Genomic DNA, 15,212 nt, shown 5'->3' with positions numbered 1-15,212 from the left:
AGAATGCATACTCTTTGGTTGGTGGTTTAGTCCCTGGGAGCTCTGGTGGCTCTGGTTGGTTGGTATTGTTGTTCTTCCTATGGGGTTGCAAACCCCTTCAGCTCCTTCAGTCCTTCCTCTAGCTCCTCCGTTGGGGTCCCTGCTCAGTCTGATGGTTGGCTGGAAGTATCTTAATCTGTCCGAGAATGTAGCAGAGGACGGCATTGTCTGGCATCAGTAGAAAAAGCCCTTGGTCCTGTGAAGGCTCCTTTCCCCAGTGTAGAGACATGCCAGGGTGTTGAGGTGGGAGTGGGTACTTGGGAGGGGGCATCTTCATAGAAGCAGGGGACGGGGAAATGGGAAAGGGGGGGGAACCTGGAACCGCGAAAGGGTATAACATTTAAATGTAAATATGTAAACCATCCAATAAAAAAAATTCTATTAGAAAACAAAAAAATAAAAATAAAAGAATGCATACTGTTGTGTGGAAAAGAAAGTAGAGGACACAAGGCAGTGAGGGAATAGGGGATCAGTGGGATCAAAACACACATGTTTAAGTATAAAACTCTCAAACAATAAACAAAAAATGCTCTAAATGATAGGAAATTTATAAAAACAATCACCTTTGTTAGTAATAATAGAAATAAAATTAAAATTACAATGGGCCCTGTTGTAAACACATAAGATCAGAGGAGCGGATTTATAAAACTGGTAATCCCAAGAGCTTTTTTTTTTTTTATTAACTTGAGTATTCCAAGAGCTTTTTTAATATAGAAAAGTGAGGCTGGAGAGACAGCTCAGCAGTTGAGAGAATTGACTGCTCTTCCAGAAGGGGCAAATCTCAGCATCCACATGACAGCTGTAACTCCAGCTCTAAAGGACCTAATGCCCTCTTCTGTCCTTTGTGGGCACAAGACACAGGTAGTGCATGGGCATATATACAGATAAAGCACTCATACACTCAAAATAATGAATTAACTGTAATTTCTTATATTAGAAAAACTTCAGAACTCTAAACTGTTGGTAAGAATGTGAGCTTATGAAAACCCTGTGGGAAACAGTTTGGAATTGCATAAAAAAGGGAACTTAACACACAACCATAGAACTCTGTTCCTAAGTATAAGTTTAGAATGGTGGCTCCAGACCAAAACCACTTTTGTCATGCTGCTGAAGTGCTCTGTGTGCAGTGGAGTCTTCCGGGTCACACATGATATGCACACATGCTGAAACAACAATCAATAGGATGGCTACTTCTAAGGGGGAAGACAGGAATATGACTATAGAGGGACCCACGGGAGAACAATTAAGTCGCAAATTTTATCTGTTGAACTGGATAGCATTTACATTTGTGTCCATACCCTCCTTATTTAAATTTCTATAAATGCATTATCCCATGCAAAAATAAAAGTCAAGTACAAAATAATAAGGAATTCATCAAGCAAGAAAAATAGAAAAGAAAGAGATGACGGTTGTTAGTTTTTCATTGTCAACTTGGTGCATCCCAGAAACACTAGAGAAAAGAGTGTCTGTTAGGCTGAACTGTGTGTCTGTCAGTGGGGGGGAGGGGGCGGTGTTTGGATTACTTACATTAATTGACATGAGAAGACCTGGTGTAAAAGTGGGAAGTGCAGTTCCCTAGGTCTGGGTCCTGAGTTACATAAGAGTAGCAAAGTGGGCTGGGAAGCAGGCATGCGTGCATTTATGCTCTCTGCTCTTGACTAATTTTAAGTGTCTGCCTTGATTTACCTGCAATGGCAGACTGTAACCTGGAATTTTGCACTAAAATAAGTACCTTTCCCCCACCTTTGCTTTTTACCACACCAAGAGAAAAGGAACCAGGGCAGAACCACATAGATACAGAATGTTCATTGATAGATTTTCATAATTCTCTTTTCTGGGTTACATATTAAGAGATAAAATATCCTATCATGTATTTATATTAGCAAGCTCTATTTACCAGTCTCACATTATTATGTTGAAACAGCAATCCTTATAGTAATTATAAATGCTTCTGTTGTTGCCTTTAGTATTTAGGGATGAGAAAAGTGAAGATATTTTAGGAATTAAACATAGCTCAACTAACACAAAAACAATAAACCTCGAAAGATAGGAGTCTAGGTTTTTTTCAGCCATGTTTATTAAGCACCAATGAACTCACCACTTCCCCCATGTAATGTACATGTCTATGTGCATCCCTTGTTATTTATTAGTAAAACTAAATAAATAAGACTTGTAGTTGTGTCCTACATAGGGATGCTATTGCTCTACTGAAACACCATGAGGAAGAGGAGTTGTGGAGGAAAAGGTTTATTGGAGTTACACTTCCACATCATAATTGATCACTGAAGTCAAGACAGGAACTCAAAGAACGCCAGGACCTGAAGGCAGGAACTGATGCAGAAGCCATAGATGGGTGCTGTTCACTGACCTGCTCCTCAGGGCTTGCTTAGCCTCCTTTTTCATAGAACCCAGGACCACAGCCCAGTGGTGGCCCACACACAATAAACTGGAACCTCCCCCATAAATAACTAATTAAGAAAATGTCCTACAGCCAGATCTTATGTAGGCATTTTCCCAGTTAAGGGTTCCTCTTTTCAGATGGCTCTAGCGTGTGTCAAATTGAAAAAAACTAATCAGCACAAGGAACTGCCCAGTAAAGAAAGGACTCGAAGAACTTTTAAAACACAGACATGGCTTTTTTTTCTGATAACAGGATTTGTTCAACACTTTAAACTGAATATTTGATCAATATATCCTCCCTAATAATTGTCTAGATTATACAAAGAAATCAAAAAGTTAAACATTAAAAAAAGAAACAAATGGGAAAAAAGAGAAGTCAGCTATGGAACTGTACAGAGTAATTCTCCAGAGAAATACAAATGACTAAGAAATATTTTTAAAACTGCTCAACATCCTTAGGCATCATATAGAGACAAATTAAAACTACCATCTCACCTGAGTTAGAAAAACTATTGCCAAGAAAACAAATGACAACAAATGCCAGAGAGAGTAAAGTGAAGAAGGAAATCCTATCACTCTGTAGAAGTGTAAACTGTGATGAGAATTAGTATGTACCTATCTCAAAAGCTAAAAGTAGATGTTTTATATGGTTCAGCTATACCCAAAAGGTTCTATACCCTATGACAAATATCTTCTCATCCATGTTTTCTGCTGTTTCACTCACAACAGCTAGGAAATGGAGCCCTCCTACATATCGACAGATAAATGAAGAATGAAACTGTAATAGATAGATAGATAGATAGATAGATAGATAGATAGATATAAATGTATATATGTATATATGCATATATAATATGTATATAATACATGTATCAACATGTGTTAAGCTATAAAGAAAAATTAAATTAGGAAATTTGCAAGTAAATGAATGGAACTGGAAAATATTACACCGACTGAGGTAAACCAAGCCTAAAAAAAGACAAACACCAGATGTTCTTTTTCATATGCAAATCCTAGTTTTGAATTCTTGTGTGTCTTTAAGGAAACATACACAGGGTGTTAGAAGGAAGCAGAGGCCTTAGGGAGGGGAAGAGTAGAGCACACATGACCGACACACAAAGGGTAGAACACTGGGGTTGGGAAGGGTAAGCAGGGGAGAGGGTGGAGAGAAGGGTTAACCAAAACTACAGGTATATGAAAAGCCCTTATGCAAACCTACTAGTTTGTAAGTATATTTAAAAACATAATTAAAGCATTAACAGAGGCATCTGGCAGGTGGATAATGCTTCTCCCAAGAGTTGTTAAATAAGAAAACCCCGTGTGGGGTACCTTTCCTTGAGTTGTTGTCCAGGGATGTCTCAGCAGCCCCCAAAATAACAAAGAATACTGCTATTGTTTTTGGTCTCTCACTAGGACTAAATAGTAAGATCCTATTATTAAAAATATACATACTTTAGGTGACAGATACAGAAAAATCAAATTGGAACTTAGAAATTTCTTCACTCCAACCAGTTTTCACAGTGCTAGAAGTTTCTATGCAGACTGTTGGGAGGGGAAAAAATTCAACAGATTTCACCAGGTGTGGACCCCATGAACTACATCAACAATTTGTCTGGCAAGATATACCCACAGGTTAGTAAGTAGCATGATAATTATGAAAGTAAACAAGCACCTTCTGATTAGATTAGAGGTCTATTCCATAGGAAACTCACGCCTAATACTGGTAAACCTGGTCAAGACCCTGTGGTTATGAGGTCATAGGCCCAGGGAGGACTCTGTTATTGTTGTTTTGCAAAATGCACATGTGGTCAAACGGCCTCCTAAATAATAATCTTTGTACCCCTTGATTAATGGTGCTGTCAAACTTCACCAGAAAAGTTGCTTTTTACAGGGGGAAGTTGTTAATGAGACTGATCAAAAACACCTAGAGTAAGTTACTGTTGAGTGCCAAACTCTAAATGGTACAGCAACCTCTCTCCAAGGCTCAGGGAACATTTCAGAAGAGAGCATGGAAAGAATTAAGAGCCAGAGGATGGGTAAGACCACAGTGAAACATTGTCCTATATGCCAATTTCTCTCATCAACTCAGTACACAAGATTGGGCCATTAACATTCCATCAGACACACAGAAGGGGCTTGGGAGGACCCACATGACTGAATGGAATTACAGCCAGTTAGTGGTTTCAGAGGACAAGGTGCCACTTTCTTCGGTGACATAGCCACTGATAAACTGCCCCTTCTTCAAGAAAATAACTTCCCAACCATGCACATGAAAGCAACCATAATTTAGTTCAGGGGGCAAAAACACAGAAACTACATTAGGGTAGGAATAGGAGTTACTGGGAAAAAAGATGGGTTCGGTAGGAGAGAAAAGAGTGAAAGAAAGTAACATGTGGGCAAAAATGACAGAATTTCATTAAACCTACACATAAAATTATCAACAAAAATTTTAATTAACATGAATAACAATAAAGAAAATCCTTCTTTCCTTCATTTTTAAATGTTAATTTCCTTGTGGTGCTCAAAGAATGATCAGCCTTCTCCAGCATAGGTTAAAAATTAAAATAAAAAGCAATGTCTACAAAGAATTAGAAAACAATAAAGGGCGGGGCTTCACACATACTTTCTCTTCTGTGTGCTTCCCCCGACCCAATCCCCCACCACCACCACCCCCCCCCCCCGCCTAGTGCTGCAATAGAACACTAGCTTCAGCCTCCCTTCGCTCATGCCCAAATTTCCTGTGGATCCCAGGGACTATCCTCTCTAAACTTCTCTCTGGATCTCATTGCTGCATTCCAGCACCCAACTCCAGCAAGCACTCCCTGCTTAACTACAACCCATACCTGCTAGAACGCCAAGCAGGCTTCCTACACACTTTCTCTTCTCCCTCTATTCCCCTAGATCTAAATACTTAGTTTCAAGCTCTACAGCAGAACATTCTTGGCAGCCTACTCCGAACCCCTGCTCCCATATTCTATGGATCCCACAGAGCTTCCTCTTCCAATTTCCCTCCCCCTCACTCCTTGCTTTGTCCTAGCCCCCAACCTCAGCAGGCAACCCTTGCTAACTCATAGGCCATTCCTCCCATGGCAGCAAGTAGGCTGAAGGCAGAACCACACCTCTCCCACTCCTGAGATCTAATGGCCACAGTCTCATCCCCAGCTCTCTAACAGAAAAACTGTTCTGTTCTCCCTTTCTCTCTGAGGCCATCAGCAACAGATCACAAGCACCTTCTCCTCCAACCTTTCCTCAACTCATCCCAGAATCCTAGCCTCCAACACCAGCAGGCATTAACTGTGAACACACTAGCCAAACAGGCCAGGAAAACAGACAACACAATCTCTAAAAATCCAGAAAGAAGACAGAAACCAAGGAACTAAACATCACCTAAAAAAGACAAGCTCATAAGTCAGTACTTAGACCTATAATCACACCAAAACCAGATGCCCAGACAACAGTGTAAGAAGACCATCAATAACAGCCAGGACAATATATCTTCCCTAGAACCCAGCTATCCCCCGACAGCAGACCCTGAATATTCCACAGCTGAATGCAAGAAAAAGACAAAGAAAAAATTAAAAGACCCAGAAAAAGAGGAGTAGTAATAAAAACTGTGTGATAATGGTACAGAAACAGATAGATCAATGGAATCTAATCAAAGATCCAGAAATAAACCAATACACCTATGGATGCTTAATTTTTGACAAAGAAGTCAAAACCATATAATGTAAAAAAGAAATCATATTCAACAAATGATGCTGATCTACTGACTATCTGCGTGTAGAAGAATGCAAATAAATTCATATTAATCACTCTGCACAAAACTCAAGTCCAGTGGATCAAAGACCTCCACCTAAAACCAGATACACTAAATCTAATAGAAGAGAAAGTTTTTCTTGAACACCTTGGTACAGAAGACAACCTCCTAAACATCATGGCTCAGGCTCTAAGTTCAACAATTGATAAATGGGACCTCATGAAACAGAAAACCTTCTGTAAAGCAAAGGACACTGTTGATAGGACAAAGTGGTAGCCTACAGATTGGGAAAAGATCTTCACTTAACCTTACATCCAGCAGAGGACTAATAGCTGAACTATATAAAGAACTCAAAAAGTTAAACACCAACAACCTAAATAACCAAATTAAAAATGAGTAAAGAATTCTCCACGGAGGAATCTCTAATGGCCGAGAAGCACTTCAAGAAATGTTCGATGCCCTTAGTCATCAGGGAGATGCAAATCAAAATGACCCTGAGATTCCATTTTACACCAATCAGAATGGTAAGATCAAGAACTCAGGCACCAGCATGTGCTGATGAGGAGGTAAAGCAAAAGGAACACTCCTCCATTGCTTCATGGAATGCAAACTTGTATAACCACTCTGGAAATCAATCTGGCAGTTTCTTAGAAAATTGGAAATAGTTCTACCTGAAGACCCAGCTCTACCTCTCCTGGTATATACCCAAAGGATGTTCCACCATATCACAAGGACATGTGCTCCCCTGTGATCATAGTAGCTTTATTAGTAATAGCCAGAAACTGGAAACAACTCACATGCCCCTCAACTGAAGAATGGATGCAGAAAATGTGGTTCATTCACACAATGGAATAAATACCATTCAGTTATTAAAAACAAGATCATCATAAATTTTGCAAGTAAATGAATGGAATAGAAAATATCGTCCTGAGCAAGGTGACCCTCTTAGAGGAATTGTGTGTGTTGGGGACCTGAAAGAGGAGCAGTGATCAAGATGTACAATTAATTATTGGAAAAAAATTAAAAAGATCTTAAACAGATGTTATGAATATAACAGAAGTCCTTAGAGAGGAAGTAAGTAAATCCTTTAAATAAACCCAGGAAAATACAAACAAACGGTGTTAGGAAATAAAACTGTTTAAGCATGAAATTGGAAATGGAATCAATAAAGAAAACCCAAACCGAGGGAATTCTGGAAATGAAAATTTTAGAAATTCAAACAGGAACTACAGAAGGAAGCTTCACTGACAGAATACAAAGGATGGATGAGAAAAATCTCAGGTGATGAAGATATAATAGAAGAAATGAATACAGTGTTCAAAGAAAATGTTAAACCTAAAAAAACTCCTGACCAAAAAGTATCCAGGAAATCTGAGAGACTATGAAAAATAAACAAACCTAAGAATAATAGTGACTTAATTAGGGCTTCTATTGCTGTGCAGAGATGTCGTGACCATGGCAACTCTTACAAGTCGCATTTAATTGAAGTTGGATTACAATGTCAGTGCATTACCAGATGCAAGAAAATTGAAATGACTCTCTCCATCCCATCACACCAGTATGGACTAAAGCTGGATATCAACAACAACAGGAACAATAGAAAACTTAAAAACTCATAGAAACTGAACCACTCTCTATTGAATGAAAAAAAATGGGTGAAAGCAGAAATGAAGAGAGAAATCAAAGAATTTCTTGAATTCAATGAAAATGAATACACAAACTTAAGAGACTCGGTGAAAATTGTGCTAAAAAGAAAGTTCATAACAGTAAGCCTAGATATAAAAATTGAAGAGGTCTCATGTTAGCAACTTAACAGTGCATCTGAAAGCTCTAGAACAAAAAGAAAACACACCCAAGAGGAGCACTACAAGGCAAAACATATTCAAACCAAGGACTGAAACCAATAAAATAGAAACGGATCATTACAGGAAAAACAAAGAGACAAGAATTGGTTCTTTGAGAAAATCAACAAGATAAACAAACCCTTATTCAACCTAACTAAAAGGCTAAAAAAGGATCTCAATTACTAATATCAGACATGAAACTGGAGGCACAACAATAGACACAAATGAAATCCAGAAAAATGTTAAAAGCCTTTACTCCACTAAATTGAAAAATCTGAGAAATGAATGATTTTTTTCCAGTAGTTACCACTTACAAAGGTTAAATCAAGATTAAATAAACAATTTGAATAGATCTATAACCCATAGTGAAATAGAAAGTCATTAAAAGTCTACCAACCAACGACAACAACAACAACAAAAAAATCCCAGGGCCAAAAGGTTTTGGCACTGATTTCTAACAGACTTTCTGTCTTTCTGTCTGTCTGTCTCTCTCTCTCTCTGTGTCTGTCTGTCCATCTCTCTCTCTCTGTGTCTGTCTGTCTGCCTTTCTCTTTCTTTCTTTCTTTCTTTCTTTCTTTCTTTCTTTCTTTCGTTGCTTCTTTCTTTCTCTTTTGAGGCAGGATTTCACTGTTTCCTTGCTCTGTAGACCAGGATGGCCTCGAACTCACAAAGATCTGGATTAAACACATGTGTCACCATTGCCCACCAAGGCTATCAGACTTTCAAAAAAGAGTTAATGCCAATAGTCCTCGAATTATACCACAAACACTGCTCAAGTCATTTTATGAGGGCACAGTTAGAATGATTCCCAACTCTCATAAAGACCTAACAAAATTACAGACCAATTTTCCTCATGAACATAGATACAAAAATACTCAATAAAATACTTGCAAACATAATACAAGAACACCTCAAAAAGATCATCCACCATGGTCAAGTAGGCTTAATACCAAAGATATAGGGATGATTCAATATAAAAACTCAGTAAAGGCAACCCATTGTACAAATAAACTGGAAAAGAAAATCTCATTATAATGATAATCTCATTATAAGCAGAAAAGACTTTTAATAAAGTCCAACACCCTTTCATGATAAAAGAGAATAAGGACACAAGTACTTAACATAATAACATTCCAGAAAATTCATAACCAACATAAATTTAAATAGAAACTCAAAGCAATTCCACTAACATCATGGACCAGGGAAGGTTGTCAACTCTCTCCTTATCTATTCAGTCTAGTACTTGAAGTGTATCTAGAATATAAAAGAACTGAAGAAGATCAAGGGGATACAAAGTATTGCTTTTGCAGACGGCATCACAGTATATGTAAGTGAACCTAAAAATTGCTGTGGGAATTTATACAGATGCTAAACATTTTCAGCAAAGTAACGGGATAGAAGATAACTAAAAAAAAGTAACCCTCCTATATACAAATGACAAATGGAATGAGAAAGAAACAGAAAAATTGAAAACTGGCTTTCACATTAGGCTCAAATAGTAGACACTTCGGCAATCCTAGTCAAGCAACCGAAATAATTAACATATGATGAAAATGTCTTCTTTTAAGAAATAAATTGAAAAGATTTCAGAAGATAGATTTATCTCCCATATTTGTGGATTAGTAAAATTTCCATTATAAATTAGTCAGTCTACCAAAACAATCCAACAAGTCAATGCAATCTCCATCAAATCTCTAACACAATCATTTACAAACCTTGAAAGGACAATTCTCGACTTGATATGGAAAACTAAAAAAACCCAGGATAACTAAAACCAAGCCTATACAATAAAAGTGCTTCCAATGATACCAACATCCTGATTTCAAGTTGTACTATAGCGCTATAGTAACAAAAACCACATGAGATTAGCATAAAAACACACACTTTGTTCAATGGAATCAAATCAAAGACCTAGAAGCAAATCCACACACCTATGGACACTTGAGTTTTGACAAAGAAGCCAAAAAGTATAGAAAGGAAAAAAGAAATCAGTAATGAAGGCAGCTACAAGATCATCTGTTTTGTCATCATCCTGTACCAAGGATTATACATAATGCCAATGAGGAAAGGCTCCTCTCTGAGCACCTCAAGCCTATGACCCACCCTCTCTTACGCTGTATCATCCATCTTTACGACTGACTCTATTTTAATAAAGGACTAAGTATATTCTCTATCTAACTCAAAAGCAGCTGCATATGACTGAAGCAAAGCACACAGCATGCTAACAATTCCATTTCTGTATTCAGAATCTCATATCTCAAGTAGACCTCAATCTGATATGTACTGCACAAACTCTCCTGATCTATGGTCCCCAACATCCAAATTACTCCTTCATGACCTTTCTGCCTTCTTAAGTCCACATTTCTGGCCAGCACTCTCTCTCATTATCTTCTAAAGACCAAATGTAATTCACTGGGCATAAAAAAATAATTGGATAAATACTCCCTTATTCTTCCACCAGTGAAATATTTCCCTACTTCTTAATTCTTTCTATTCTAAGGAATTATCTGTTCCATTTCTGCATGCTGTGCCACCCTCTATGAATTGTTCAAGGACTTTGTGTGTAACGTAACCTCCTGCTTTTCAGCTGTGTAATTATATAATGAATGGATGAATAAACAGGTGGAAATTGTTCCTTTACTCATAACAGCTTTACTGTTACAGCCTTAGTCCCCTGCGTGCTTGCCTACCGAAACACTTAACACCAGCCCTGGAGTCCCTCTTTCCATGTCCACCGAACTTTCATCAACCTATATTTATTATAATAAACCTATATTTCTAGGTCTAGCATCAGCTTTGAACAATGTCTACATGACATTTGATTCTATTTTAACACATCTCGAACTAAGTGTTCCACCTCACATATATGCTCTCCCCTCATCTTCCAGGTCGAGGCCAGATCAAACCCAAATTACTATCTAGTTCTTAAACAACAACATGTACACTACTGTGCTTACCCCATTAGAGAATTAAAACCTGATGGTACAGTACTTTGAAAGTAAAGTTGTACTCCTGTTGATTGGGAAACTATTAAGAAAGTTTGGATTCTGAGCATAGTTTTTGACTGCTGACATTGAACCTGATGTAGATAGCTAAAGAACAGAAACACCAATAAAATTCTAGCTTGCCCAGATCTAAAAAATAACTCCGTGGTCCACCTGCAACAACGGCTCACGATGAATCTATCCAGCAGACTCTCAGTTTGGTTTGGTTTGGCTTGTGAAGGAAAACTTGGAACAACCTCATTAAGTTACATTTGGAAAATCCATAGGTGCATGTAGAAGCACTATATCCTAACTGGCGTGGGACCTGTCCAGAGCACACAGCAGAAACAAGATGAGAATTACACATGTGTACCTTTCCACTATGTCAGAATTTATTAGATAACAATAGATTTGCAGGCAGTTTCATTGAGAACAATTTAGCATATAATGCCTACCTTTGTAATCTGGCTGAGGCAAACATAGGTTCTTTTATCCCAGATTTATTAACTTTCATACCACAATAGCATACAGCCAATGTCTGTCTGTCTGTATCTCTCTCTGTCTGTCTGTCTCTCTGTCTCTGTCTCTGTCCCTCTCTCTCTCTCTCTCTCTCTCTCTCTCTCTCTCTCTCTCTCTTTGTGTGTGTGTGTATGTGTGTGTGTGTGTACACATGTGTGTGTTTGTAAGAACAAATACATGTTAAAGAGACTACAATAGAGTTCAAGAGGTTCCATAAGTGGGCTGGTCAAAATGCAAATAGTATTGATAAGATAATAATCCACAAACAGACAGAGAGAGAGAGAGAGAGAGAGAGAAAGATAGAGAGAGAGAGAGACAGAGACAGAGAGACAAACAGAGGCAGAGACAGAGAGACAAACAGAGACAGAGACAGAAAATCAAAGGGAAATTGGCTGTATGCTATTATGGTATGAGAGTTAATAAATAATAAAAAGTTGCACTCCTCCCTATGTCTGACATATCAGTAACACCTTGGACATGACTTTCCTGGTATGACTTTCATAAACACATGTGAACTTACTGTATCAATTCACCCTGATAAATCCTTAGACGAGCATCCTTTCTACTTCCAGAAATAAGTCACTCATCAATCTGTGCTGCATAGTTTATGCTGGGCAGGTAGAGTTGTTTCAGGTCCAGCCCAAAGCGCAGCAATTCTTCACTTTGAAAATGCAGTCAAAAGCTGGTCATAAAACAGAGCAAGGCACATCCTGACAGCACTGTTTTGTACAGTTTAGAGTGATGTGGGGTAGGGTGTAGCACGATCTGGACAGAAGTCTGAAAACAGGATCTGGCTCCCACTGGTAGTCAATAAATGTTTTTGAATATGTAGTTGATTTAAATGCAGTAAGAGTTACCAGTAAGGTGTCACTGTCACATTAGGAAAAGAAATAACATTTCTTCCCCTTAGTGTCACTTAACCAAGAGCCAGTCCAGATTTCAACTCTCTTTTTGACACTCCCTGTGTCTTCTGTTCTTTGTGTTTATTGTATGAGTCTAAGTCTGTAACCTTCATGAAGGACGCAACCTTGTGAGTCTGTCTCTGTCTGTGTCTGTCCGTGTGTTAATGTCTGTCTCTCCTGTGTGTTTATGGGTAGCTGTCGTCCTAACACAGAAGTTTGCTCTATGCTTATTGAATACCACACATAGGAAAGGAATGAGGGACACTTTACAGAAATCTTTGACAGAGTTTTACAAGTGATTAAATCAGACTCCCATTGACCCAGATAACAAACAGTACTACAAACATTGTTGTTTAACAAGCAATATCCACATGTTGCATTCAACATTTATGGCAGCTATTCATTTTATAAGACTACTTTCTGCCTACCTGCTGCTTCCAAGAATGACATGAATGGAAACACACATGCGTTGTTCCTCATCAGGGACATAACTTAACAGTACAATTACGCACTACTTTCGATTATAAAACTTAATTACATGGGAAATCTAAGGCAAGCAAGGTTGACTTTTACATTGTTCTCCTGAAGGCAAGTTAAACAAACAAGGCTGTGTAGCAGCCTGAAGATAGCAGTCTGAAGTCTTAAGTGACTTCAAGGAATATTGTTAACTTTGGCTGTGAGATCCAGCAAAAGGTCCAGTCCCTTAGAGCATAGAAGATATTTTTATCATAATGTATTGCCATGAGATGAATGGATAGATAAAATTGAAATACCTTACTTTTATAAGTGTTTCCAAACTTTGCCTTCAAAAAAGTTCTAAATATTATTATTAGAACCAAAACACTTTTTAAATGGTATAGGAATGTACACTTCTTCAGAATAAAGTTTTATTACCTTGAAAACCAGCAGGGCTTCTCTACCTCAGTACCATTGACATTTTGTATTAGATGGATGCTATTGTATCCATTCTGTGTCTTGAAGGGTGTTGGCTAATATCACTGAGTTCTCCCACCCAATTCCAGTAAATATATTCTCTTGCATGTCTTATATTTTGTTGTTTGTTTGTTTGTTTGTTTGGGGGGAGCTCGTGGTTCCAAAGGGACATGAGTCCCATGGTAGGAAGGTGTGGCAGCAAGAGGAAGAGAACTCACATCTTGGACCAGGTGCATAATCAAACCGTGAGCAGCATGAGGCTCTTCATCCCAAAGCCCACCCCAAGTGACACACTTCAAGTGACACACTTCCTCTAACAAGACTCTGCCACCTACCTTCCCCCAAATTTAAAGTGGTGCTTCTGTTTCAGCCTAATTTTAGAATATAACACGGACAAAGGTACTATGGATTCTTAATATTTATAATGATTTACACGATCATTTTTATCTCGGGGCTTTATATAGTTCACTGCACTAAGATGAAACAAAAAGGGATTGTCTTAGGGTGTGGGATAGAGGAGAATGAAGAAGGAGGTCTGTGAGGAAGGAACAGATCAGAACAAGTAGGCCAATGAAAACATCTCCAGGCCTTGCCAAATATCCTCCTGTACAGGAGAGAAGCAATCTCAGTTGAGAGCCAGTTCTTTAAAGTGGTGTTTCTGTTCTAACCAATGAAGTACTAATTTTAGGACGAATCAAAGACAATGGTACTACAGAGTCTTAGTTACTCCTGTTACCTTTCCTAAATCCAACCTCAAATGTCTGTGATCATTTAGATGCAACATCATCAGAATCAGCTCCATGGAAAGGGAAAAGAAACAAAATACATCACACACACACACACACACACACACACACACACACACACACAATCTAAACAAGGAGCATTGGTGGTGCAGAGAAAGTGGGTGCCTATCTGTATGACCAAGTTCAAGCTAAATCATTCATGCACTGCAACCAGAAGGAAAAGAAAGAAAGCAGGAAACCATTTTCAAAATAAAGCCGGGGTTTGGTTAGTTCAACTACAGTGACTGTTCCTTTGTAACCAGGATAGATGTGATCAATGGGTTTTACTTGATCGTATCAAATCCTCTTCTTTCACGTTTTCCACCCCACCTCTTATCGCAACCCTCTCCTCCTTTCGTTTAGTTTTACTGCAGTACGTACAAAACTATGCCACAAAACTCGATCATGCATTGCAGAGCCGTTCAGAAATGCTTTATCCTCTGCTGATGGAATCGCTCTTTCTGTCAGTATTTCCCGCTCAACTGTTCTAACTGTGGAAGTATTCAGAAATGTGTATTTGATCGCGCTACTCTTTCAGGGCATACCTTTTAGAAGCTTTGTGTCTCCTCCCAACTAGTCTCAGCTCGCAGAGACTTGGCCTGCGCATTCGGGATCCTACTCCCTGGCTGGGTGGGTGGAATGTCTGGCATGCACACACAGCCTTTATCTGGATGCAAGGCTAATGAGCAGGGGTAGCCCTGAATAGCAATGTGCACAGATGAGAAGGCAGTTAATTAGGAAGATTTTTTTTTAAAGAATCTTGAGAAAAAGAAACCCCTAACCCATTGACTCTAAAAATCTGTTGGGAACATTTGGGAATAATCATAATATAAGAACAATATATGTGGATTTTCATAATTTAAATTTTCTATTAATGTATACATCAGCCTATAAAAGAATTAAACATGATTACATAATCGAGAGTCAGAAATCAGTGCTTATGTAATATCTCGACATACCAGGTACCGCGTGAGGTACATTAGTTTTCTGTTGCTGTGAGAAAATCTGACTGAAGCAACTTACAAAAGAAACAGATTGGGGGAGCTGGT

The 15,212-nt window shown here is 38.5% G+C and overlaps 1 long non-coding RNA gene across 1 annotated transcript in view; it reads right to left on the bottom strand.

Moving 5' to 3' along the window:
• LOC134481507 (uncharacterized) overlaps positions 1 to 14,791 on the bottom strand; it is a 35,966-nt gene extending 21,175 nt beyond the window's left edge. The window contains exon 1 of the long non-coding RNA XR_015635525.1: positions 14,709 to 14,791. This is a non-coding gene — a long non-coding RNA (uncharacterized LOC134481507). The remainder of the gene's footprint in view (positions 1 to 14,708) is intronic.
• Positions 14,792 to 15,212: the final 421 nt, after the last annotated feature.

Source organism: Rattus norvegicus, chromosome 13 (assembly GCF_021556685.1).
Source record: "Rattus norvegicus strain SHRSP/BbbUtx chromosome 13, alternate assembly SHRSP_T2T, whole genome shotgun sequence".
NCBI classification, from domain to species: Eukaryota; Metazoa; Chordata; class Mammalia; order Rodentia; family Muridae; genus Rattus; species Rattus norvegicus.
The sequence above is the reverse complement of the archived record's forward strand: the minus strand, read 5'-3'. Positions and strand labels throughout refer to the sequence as shown.